Source organism: Felis catus, chromosome A2, assembly GCF_018350175.1.
Source record: "Felis catus isolate Fca126 chromosome A2, F.catus_Fca126_mat1.0, whole genome shotgun sequence".
NCBI lineage: Eukaryota > Metazoa > Chordata > Mammalia > Carnivora > Felidae > Felis > Felis catus.
This window is the reverse complement of record NC_058369.1, coordinates 37,998,850-38,007,115: the sequence shown is the minus strand read 5'-3', so window position 1 is coordinate 38,007,115 and position 8,266 is coordinate 37,998,850. Positions and strand designations below refer to the sequence as shown.

At 40.4% G+C, this 8,266-nt stretch overlaps 1 long non-coding RNA gene across 1 annotated transcript in view; it reads right to left on the bottom strand.

Annotated features, from left to right (window-relative positions):
• Positions 1–3,342: 3,342 nt before the first annotated feature.
• LOC123383745 overlaps positions 3,343–8,266 on the bottom strand; it is a 340,512-nt gene continuing 335,588 nt past the window's right edge. The window contains exon 5 of the long non-coding RNA XR_006593893.1: positions 3,343–3,615. This is a non-coding gene — a long non-coding RNA (uncharacterized LOC123383745). The remainder of the gene's footprint in view (positions 3,616–8,266) is intronic.

Sequence of the window (8,266 nt, the reverse complement as noted above, 5' to 3'; positions counted from 1 at the left end):
CCTTTGTTCTGTGTGACTTTCATATAGATGAAACAACAATTACTGAGAACTTATTAAGATTCTTGGTGGCAGAATCACTGACATCAAATGTTGTAATTTTCTTATCCCTGTACTTCACTTTGCTTATGAATTCATACATTTAAAAATGTATATTGAGGATATTTTTGCCTAAATACCTGTACCAAGTAAAGAACTTCAAATTCCTGTTTTCAGAAGTCCCCCCCCCCTTTAAAGTGTGATACAGCCATTTTCACAACCTGTATTAATTCAAAACGACGTGGTCAAGGAGATCAATATAATACCATAAGAACACTACTAGTATTTGATGAATTCAAGAGAGAGAGACATTTCCTTTCAAGATTCTGAACAAACAAACAAGAAGGGGTTGAGTACATCTTGTGGTCATTTGTAGCCTCATGTCCATTTCTGTTTTCTGATGTATCTCAATTGTGCGTGCGTGTGTGTGTGTGTGTGTGTGTGTGTGTGTGTGTGCGTGCGTAGAGGTGAAATTATCTCTTCCTGGTTATACATACTCTTGGTGAAAGGGACATTTCATGTGAGGGTTTCACACTGCAAGAAAGTGTGGGGTGACCTTCACCTTCTTCCTACTTGGAGAGAGACTAGTGGGAGGTATAAGACCTAAGCTCAACTAGTTGTAAGTGTTTTTCCCAGAACTTTGGATCCTAAGCACGTAACATAAGGTTGCACAGACCAATTAGAAGTTGGCAGACAGCTCACCATGACCGTTTCTACCATTAAGCCCTGCTTCCTGCTGCCCAGCTTTCTCTTCCCATCTATTTCTTTTTTTTTTTTTTTAGTGTTTATTTATTTTTGAGAGAGACAGAGACAGAATGTGAGTGGCTTAGGGGCAGAGAGAGAGGGAGACACAGAAGCAGAAGCAGGCTCCAGGCTCCGAGCTGTCAGCATAGAGCCCAATGCGGGGCTAGAACTCACGAGCTATGAGATCATGACCTGGACGGAAGTCGGACGCTCAACTGACTGAGCCACCCAGGCGCCCCTTTTCCCATCCATTTCTAACCCAAGTTCTCTAGCTGCCCATTAATTCTATGAGTCTGCACCTCAAATTTCCTTTCAATAAACTCCCTTTTACTTCAATGAACAGAATTGGTTTCTGTTGCTTGCAACCATGTGCTGTAAGTAAAACATACAAGATCTCTGGTCTAAACACGACTAATTCCTTCCACGTGTATTAGGCTTTGGAGGCCATTAAAATGCTTTATTATCCAATTGTTCCTGTGTTGAAACCTGGACATTGGCTTCTAGCATCGTGGGCCTGGAACCCAGTGCTGCTCACTTGGTCATAATCCTTATACTTCGTTCTTGGCTGTCTGAATTCACCCCCAGATGATATTCTCTATGCAGGCAGGGCCTTGGCCACCCACATCTAGCATTGTGCTGGACACACAGTGGGCACTCATTAGATGCAAGAGAAGGAAACTCCTGATTACCAAAAACATTTCTCTCAGTAGATATACATCCGTTATCAGTGACCTCAGGAAGTCACATTTTTACCTTTGTGCTAGTTGTTTTCACTTCAGGTGAAGAGCCACCATTTGTGTCCAAACTGGCAAAAGCAGATGCCATTTCACCAAATACGGAAGACCCCTTTAAAGGTGCCAGAAACTCTGTCGTCATGTTGATTGGAAAGTGTTTACCAATGTTTAGTTCACCAAATAAGCCCATATTATTAGTTGGCTTAGGGTGCTTTAGAAAGAAACCGCTTCCATATGCTACGTGGAATCTCATGATAGATCACTACAACTCATAGAGGAGACACTATTTTTCTCTAGAGTTAAGACATATTCTGAGTCGTGGGCTTCTACGTAGAGGAAAAATTACAGCCAACCAAAGATATAACAACATTGTTTAGCAAACGAGGGTGATGTTTACAACAGGACTGAATGTGACAGCTTTCAAAGCATTATGTATATTTCTAGTCACATACATGTATAGCACTGACAGCATGTCAGTTATAATTTTTGTAATAATGTGGACGTAATTTATTAGAATTCAAATATAGAATAAACCGAGCACATGCTTCGGTCCAAAGTACTAATTTGTCTATTGCTGACAGTTTTGTAAGTGTTTTAAGTAGAAATAAAGACATTATAATTGAATAAACGTTTTCCCTGTGCTAGCCATGCCCTCTCAGGGTTAACAGCAAGCAAATGGAATAACGTGGAATCCTTGCAAAAGTAACCACAAATAAGACAACCATGGGGGAGAGGTGGGTTTCAGCTTTCCTGGTTGCCTGCCATAGAGGTTTGCTCATATGTGATTGATTGCCCTGGTGAGTAATACCAGTTGGCAGACATTAGTAACACTTTGTCTTACTTTTGGTACAGTTGTTAGCTTTTCTATGTTTAGCATGTTTTCATATTTTAATAAGAATTCTGAAGCTGTGTGTGTGTGTGTGTGTGTGTGTGTGTGTGTGTATATATATATATATATATATATATATATATATATATATATTCAGCATTAGCCTGAAACTTGACACTTTTGATTCTGGGGTAATTTATAGCTTCATCTGTATTTGACATAACTACAAGATGCTTTCAACATATGGAATTATGCTTGTAAAATTTAACCTTATTACATACCTTTTCCAGCCTCTGTGCATTTTTTTTAATACACGTTTACTCTGCCTTTTAAACATTTTGATTATATATTGTTAGTGGGGTTGGCATGGTTTTGCAGGAGGCACAGAGGACTGGAGAAAACCAGGGGATACGTGGAGTTGTTTTTTGTTTTTTTGACAATTGACCAGGAGGCTCCGTTTCATTTCAGAACCGAGATGGATGAGGTACCAGCCTGAAATCCTTTGTGATTTGGCCAACAACATGAGGACCAGGAATGTTTTTACCCCTGTACTAAAGTGTCCGATGAGGTGTTGGAAACATGTGGGCTCTTCCAGGATTTTGTGTGGTGCACTTGCTCCCTTCTGGGAGTTGGAACACATCCACCAGGCAAACCATGTGAAAGGCATGAGCCTTCAACAATGGTGTGATGGAAATTTAAATAGGCAAGGACTCAGGCCAAGTTTGCGGAACATTGTTTTCGGCTGACTTTAGCTCAAGCCAATGAGTGGCTTGGCTTGCATACTTCAAGGCAGAAGTTGAAAATGGCTTAGGGGTTGTCTTGGAAGTCCCGGGAGTTTCTAGATACTGAGTAAAGCACCCCCATCTTCATCAGAGGGTATTTCTAAGGACTGGCTCACTCTAGTAAAGGGCACAAAATAACTCCCAGAAAGAAGGCTCTGGATGGTTTTAATTCACAAAGACACACTACAACTAAAATTAAGTGCATGATAATCCATTCTGTATTTGCGTATTTCAGTTTATTGCGGCAGAGAAGTGCATTTTGAATGCTTTATTATGTTCTTTCTATGGAGTTGGGTTAACATTGCCTCGGGCCCATGAGTAGGGGAAACTTAGAGGTTTTTCTTAAACAAAAGAGAGGAGAGCTTGCTCCTGAAGCAGGTTTTCCAAGGTCACGGCCACTTCTAATTACAATTCTAATGAAACATAAGGAGATCTTCCCAGGAGATCATTACTCGGTAATTTTTCAACAATAGCTATACCATCTTCTTCCCTATTTGGAAAATACAGAAAAATGGCCCATCAGCGTCCCTACCGTAGATGTCATTTTCACACTCAGTATTTCTGAATCCCTGATTAGTTCTCTGACAAGCAGCACATTTATATACAGTATGAAATATGAGCGTTATCTGTGCCTTGGTCTTAATTTAAAATTTGCATTAGACTGTATTTATGTAGACCTTCTCTGCCACCTTTCAAGTACTCAAACAAATGATTCTCCATTAAAAGAGTTTATCTTGAAATATCTGTCTGAGCATTGTAAATAGCAAGTTATGGATCGCGCGTTTATTTAGACAAGTGAAATACAACATCGAAAGCTATCGCTGGAAAACTAAGCCAATATGGGCATTAAAAATATAGCATCATATATCCTGGGCAAGAAAGTTCTCCAGATCCCATGTGCGATGATGGGGGATATTTAGACTCTCTAGCAAAGATTACATGTTTCTTGATTCATGTCACAGCGCAAGTCTAGTTCATTTGCAAAGTGATAACCTATTACCATAACTAAACCGCCTATTGCATGGAGGCTCAGAAATAAAATAAAAAGATTAGCCAGTTATCTTATTTACATATATTGAATTGCAGTAATACAGCCCGATCTCTGCCTCTCATTTGATTCTAATTAAAGCGTAGCAGAGAAACTGCAATCCACACAAGAGCTTATTTTAATAGTCAGAGCTGGCAAAGTCCCAATATCACAATGTAGCAATTAACAGCACGGCTGTATTTGCTATTCATGGTTTGATGTAAAAACTTGTTTATTAAGATGGGCTGGAGGCGCTGGTGTGCAATAGACCTGCATGTAATTAGATTCCAATTATTTGTCTGTTTCTGATATTGTAAACTGGCACTTAGCACATCAGTTAAATTGACACACGGCGCTGCATGGTTTACTCGGTAATTAAAACATGTTCTGTTAATTAGATGATGACCACTTTATTTCAGGGCTCTTGTGTTTGGGTTTTCTAGTGTGCTCTGTTTGTATCATGAGCCACCAGACGCTCCTCTAATGAGTCCTTGTTTTGTTTCAATTACCACCTGCTGTTCAAAAGCAAAGCTTGTTTTAACTAAACAAAATTAATGCTTGTCTCTTCCTTTGTAAGAACTTAAACGTTAGACAAATTAATACGCTTATTATCGAAGTGCTAAGCTCTGGTTTTAAAGACTGCTAAGGCAATTAGAAGAAAGTTATAAAATGTTGTAGAGTGCGGCATAAATATTGTTTAGCGTATTAAGAGGCATTACAAACAATGAAATATTTGTTGGAGTTGAAAGGGAGCATAGAGACTTAGCCTCCCCACCCCCAAATTAAATTAGCTCTTGCAATTTGCAAAGGGATCCAGACACTAATGATACCAGGGACTTTCTAAGAGAAGGAATTGAATGAAGTTAGACACGAAGGTATGTGGCATGGCTATAAATAAAGGCATGAATGATAATGGACCATCCTGGATGGTTTCCAAAATTACGTGTTTGCTACGTGTTCTCTTACATGGTATGTGTTGCTTCCATGCTAAAGAATCAATGCAATGGCTTCTTAGAACTTTCACTGCAAAGCCCAGCGGGCAAGTTTCTGCATTTTCTGGGAGGGGTTAGGGCTTCTCTGAACTAAGCATCTTGTTCCAGAGCTACTTCTATGTCAGGGATCCTCCCATGGAATCACTGCAGCACAGTACATCTATACAACATTTCCACAGCCCTTCCCATCCTAACAGCTTCTCATGGCACATCATGACATCAAGCCCGCCACTCCCGTCTGGAGTTGAGCACTGAGAAGGTGCAAGGGTCAGGGGCAGAGGATGACGACTTATTTCCCACAATACCTTCCCCAGATTTGGAGGACTCATTAATGAGGCTAATAAAGGGGTGTCAGGCAAGTAAGCCCCTGATCGGTGATTGAGAAGCCACTGGAAATAGAATCAGACATTGCCTTCCGTTGGCGCAAACCAGCCAAGGCAATAGCTGTTGTTCTATGTAAGACAGTCCAGTGCGAGGCAACTTCAGCGTTGTTCCGATGTACTTTTTTCTAAGTGGCAATTCAGTTGTTCAGCGTTCGTGTCACGTGTTTTACACTTACTACCTGTCATCTTTAGGAAAATGCCCGAACAAATCTGCTGTAGTATATTCACAGGGTATGTTCCTAGGAAGGTATTTTAATTGCAAGGCAAATCATGTCATCCCCTGGGAAAAATCAACTTATTTTTGCAGGTGTATTCTAGAATTTGGGACTTCCTTTACACCAGAAATTCAACAATAGCAATGGCAGAGCATGAAATGCAAACGTGAGTTTATGGACATCAATCAGCCCCCCCGATGGCCCATCAGTAAAGTGATACACTTGTATACAAAAGCTAGATGCTGCACTTCCTCCTGGAACATTAATTGAAACAAAATTTCACAGAAGCTGACTTCTGTACCTTAGGGTGCATTTCCAAAGCAATGGGTGGCAAGCGAGCTGCGAGACTTCTATTGATATTAATGGCAGTTGCAAAGCTAAATCACTGAGCACCACTTGGCAAACTTACTCCTTAATGCTGCAGTTGCCTTAAATTAATATTTTACAAAGACCTAAAGTAATTAGACTGTGTCTAACTAAATGCCCCATTTACTCATTAGATAATTCAAAATGCATCTTTCGCTGCAGGCCCATAGGGGCACATTAACTACTCTAAAATATATAAATGACTTCACTGGGACCCTTTCACAAATACTGGTGGAGGGGAAAGGCACAGGCTCCTCACCAGTGGCCACGCGATATTGGCTCACCGAGGTACACAGTGTTGGGACTCAAGGGGCATGATTTGATCATGGCCATCCACATCCGGGAAGCAATGAGTTTTCAACCGTGAGTCACGTATAAATTTCAAATGTAAACCCTAATTTATATCCTTATGGTACACATTTGCTGGTTTTGGCCCCCAGGGTCCACTTCCTTTTGTCTAATTTTCTATTTAGGTTCATTTCCTTGCCCATTTACACCTGGGGTAGCTGGTTTCACTCCCAGTTCTGGAATGAAAAGGCCAAAGTGAGCCCACCCCTGGTTGTTGTAGTAATTGGCTTACAGATGAGCATCTTAACCAGGATGGTTGAATTCCTGAAGCCAGGGACGCTTAATCAATAGTTCAGAGAAGAAATATTTTCTTTTCCGCTGGCTGGGCACCTGGGTGAAAACAGCCCCAATAGCTGCTGACAGATATCTCTGACTATATCTTTTGAGCAAAGGGACAACCCAGAGGAAGCAGAGGCAACAAAGGGAACTTGGCCAACTCACATGTACCCTATATCAAGCCACCTTGGTGTTACCCATAGATTTATGTGCACCCTTACCTTCTCCACTCCCTTCACCACCATGTTGTTCTATTTCATTTTGTGTTAGCATTTAAGCCAGTTAAGGGCGGACTTTCTGTCACTTGAAAAACTACACACACACACACACACACACACACACACACACACACACATACATATGTATGTATGTATGTATATATTTACATTTATGTATATATATGGGAGGGGTTAGGGCTTCTCTTTCTAACTAATACTTCTAAATTCCTAACTAATACAACCCAACTTTTCAGATCAGAGTATCATGCTATTTTACCTATTCAGGCCCTGGAGCTCAAGAAAAGAATCCCTATTAAAGGTAGATGGCCCAGGATGGATTTCAGAAGATTAATCAAATCCATGAACTTATAAGAAATGTTTTATCCTATGTGCATTTTTCTGGGGAGTCAAAGTGATTGTTATAATGTTCTCCAACTCAAGAAAGTTTAAGGACCCCTGATACTAGTAACATAAATCTTAGAAGGTAAGTAAGAGGAGGAACAGCCAACATGAAGAAGGATTTCGTACAAAATCACCTGCCTATCAGTGTCAAGTTTGGATGACCTCAAAAATTCAAGAGTGTATAGGGGCTCTAAAGAAGCCTGAATAAATAAAAGGTAGAACTTTTGGTTATCCTGGGAGGTAAAGGAGGCAAACTGGGGCTACATGTGAATTATGAGGCAGTGTGTGTATGTGTGTGTGCGCGCGCGTGTGTGTGAAAGACTTAATGACTCGCCTGTTTCCGAGTTTACTGTATCAATGCACGTATGATGTACATAGACTATACTATACATCTATATCTTTTCCCATATGAAGCCACACCAAAGGACCTGAACCAAGAAATACACATTTATAGTGCATGTTGCACCTGAAGGAATATATAGTCCAATGTCAAATGCATTTAGAACCGAGGCTTGCCACAAGGTTCTGTACTCAGGGAATAAAACCAGAACCAGATTCAAAATAGTTGCAGTGCCACAGACATGGAGGCCGAGTCTATACATTGTCTTCTCATCTTCTCTCCAAAGCTCACCGATGTCTGTTTCATCTGATCTAGATGAAAATAGGTCCTTGCTACTCGATGATGATAGTACAAGAAAAAGCAAAGCAAATGAAAACTAAACATCAAAAGTAAAACCAATCCTTCCAGACTTATCACTCATTTACATTCTGGAATTCTGCCCAGTTTTGTGTCAAAATGATCCAAGTTTGGGATCTAGAGCCAGATTGTAAATTCAAATTCTGGCTCTGCCTATTCCTACCTAAGTGACCTTGGAAGTGTGAATTTACATGTCTGGAACATAGTTCATCATGTA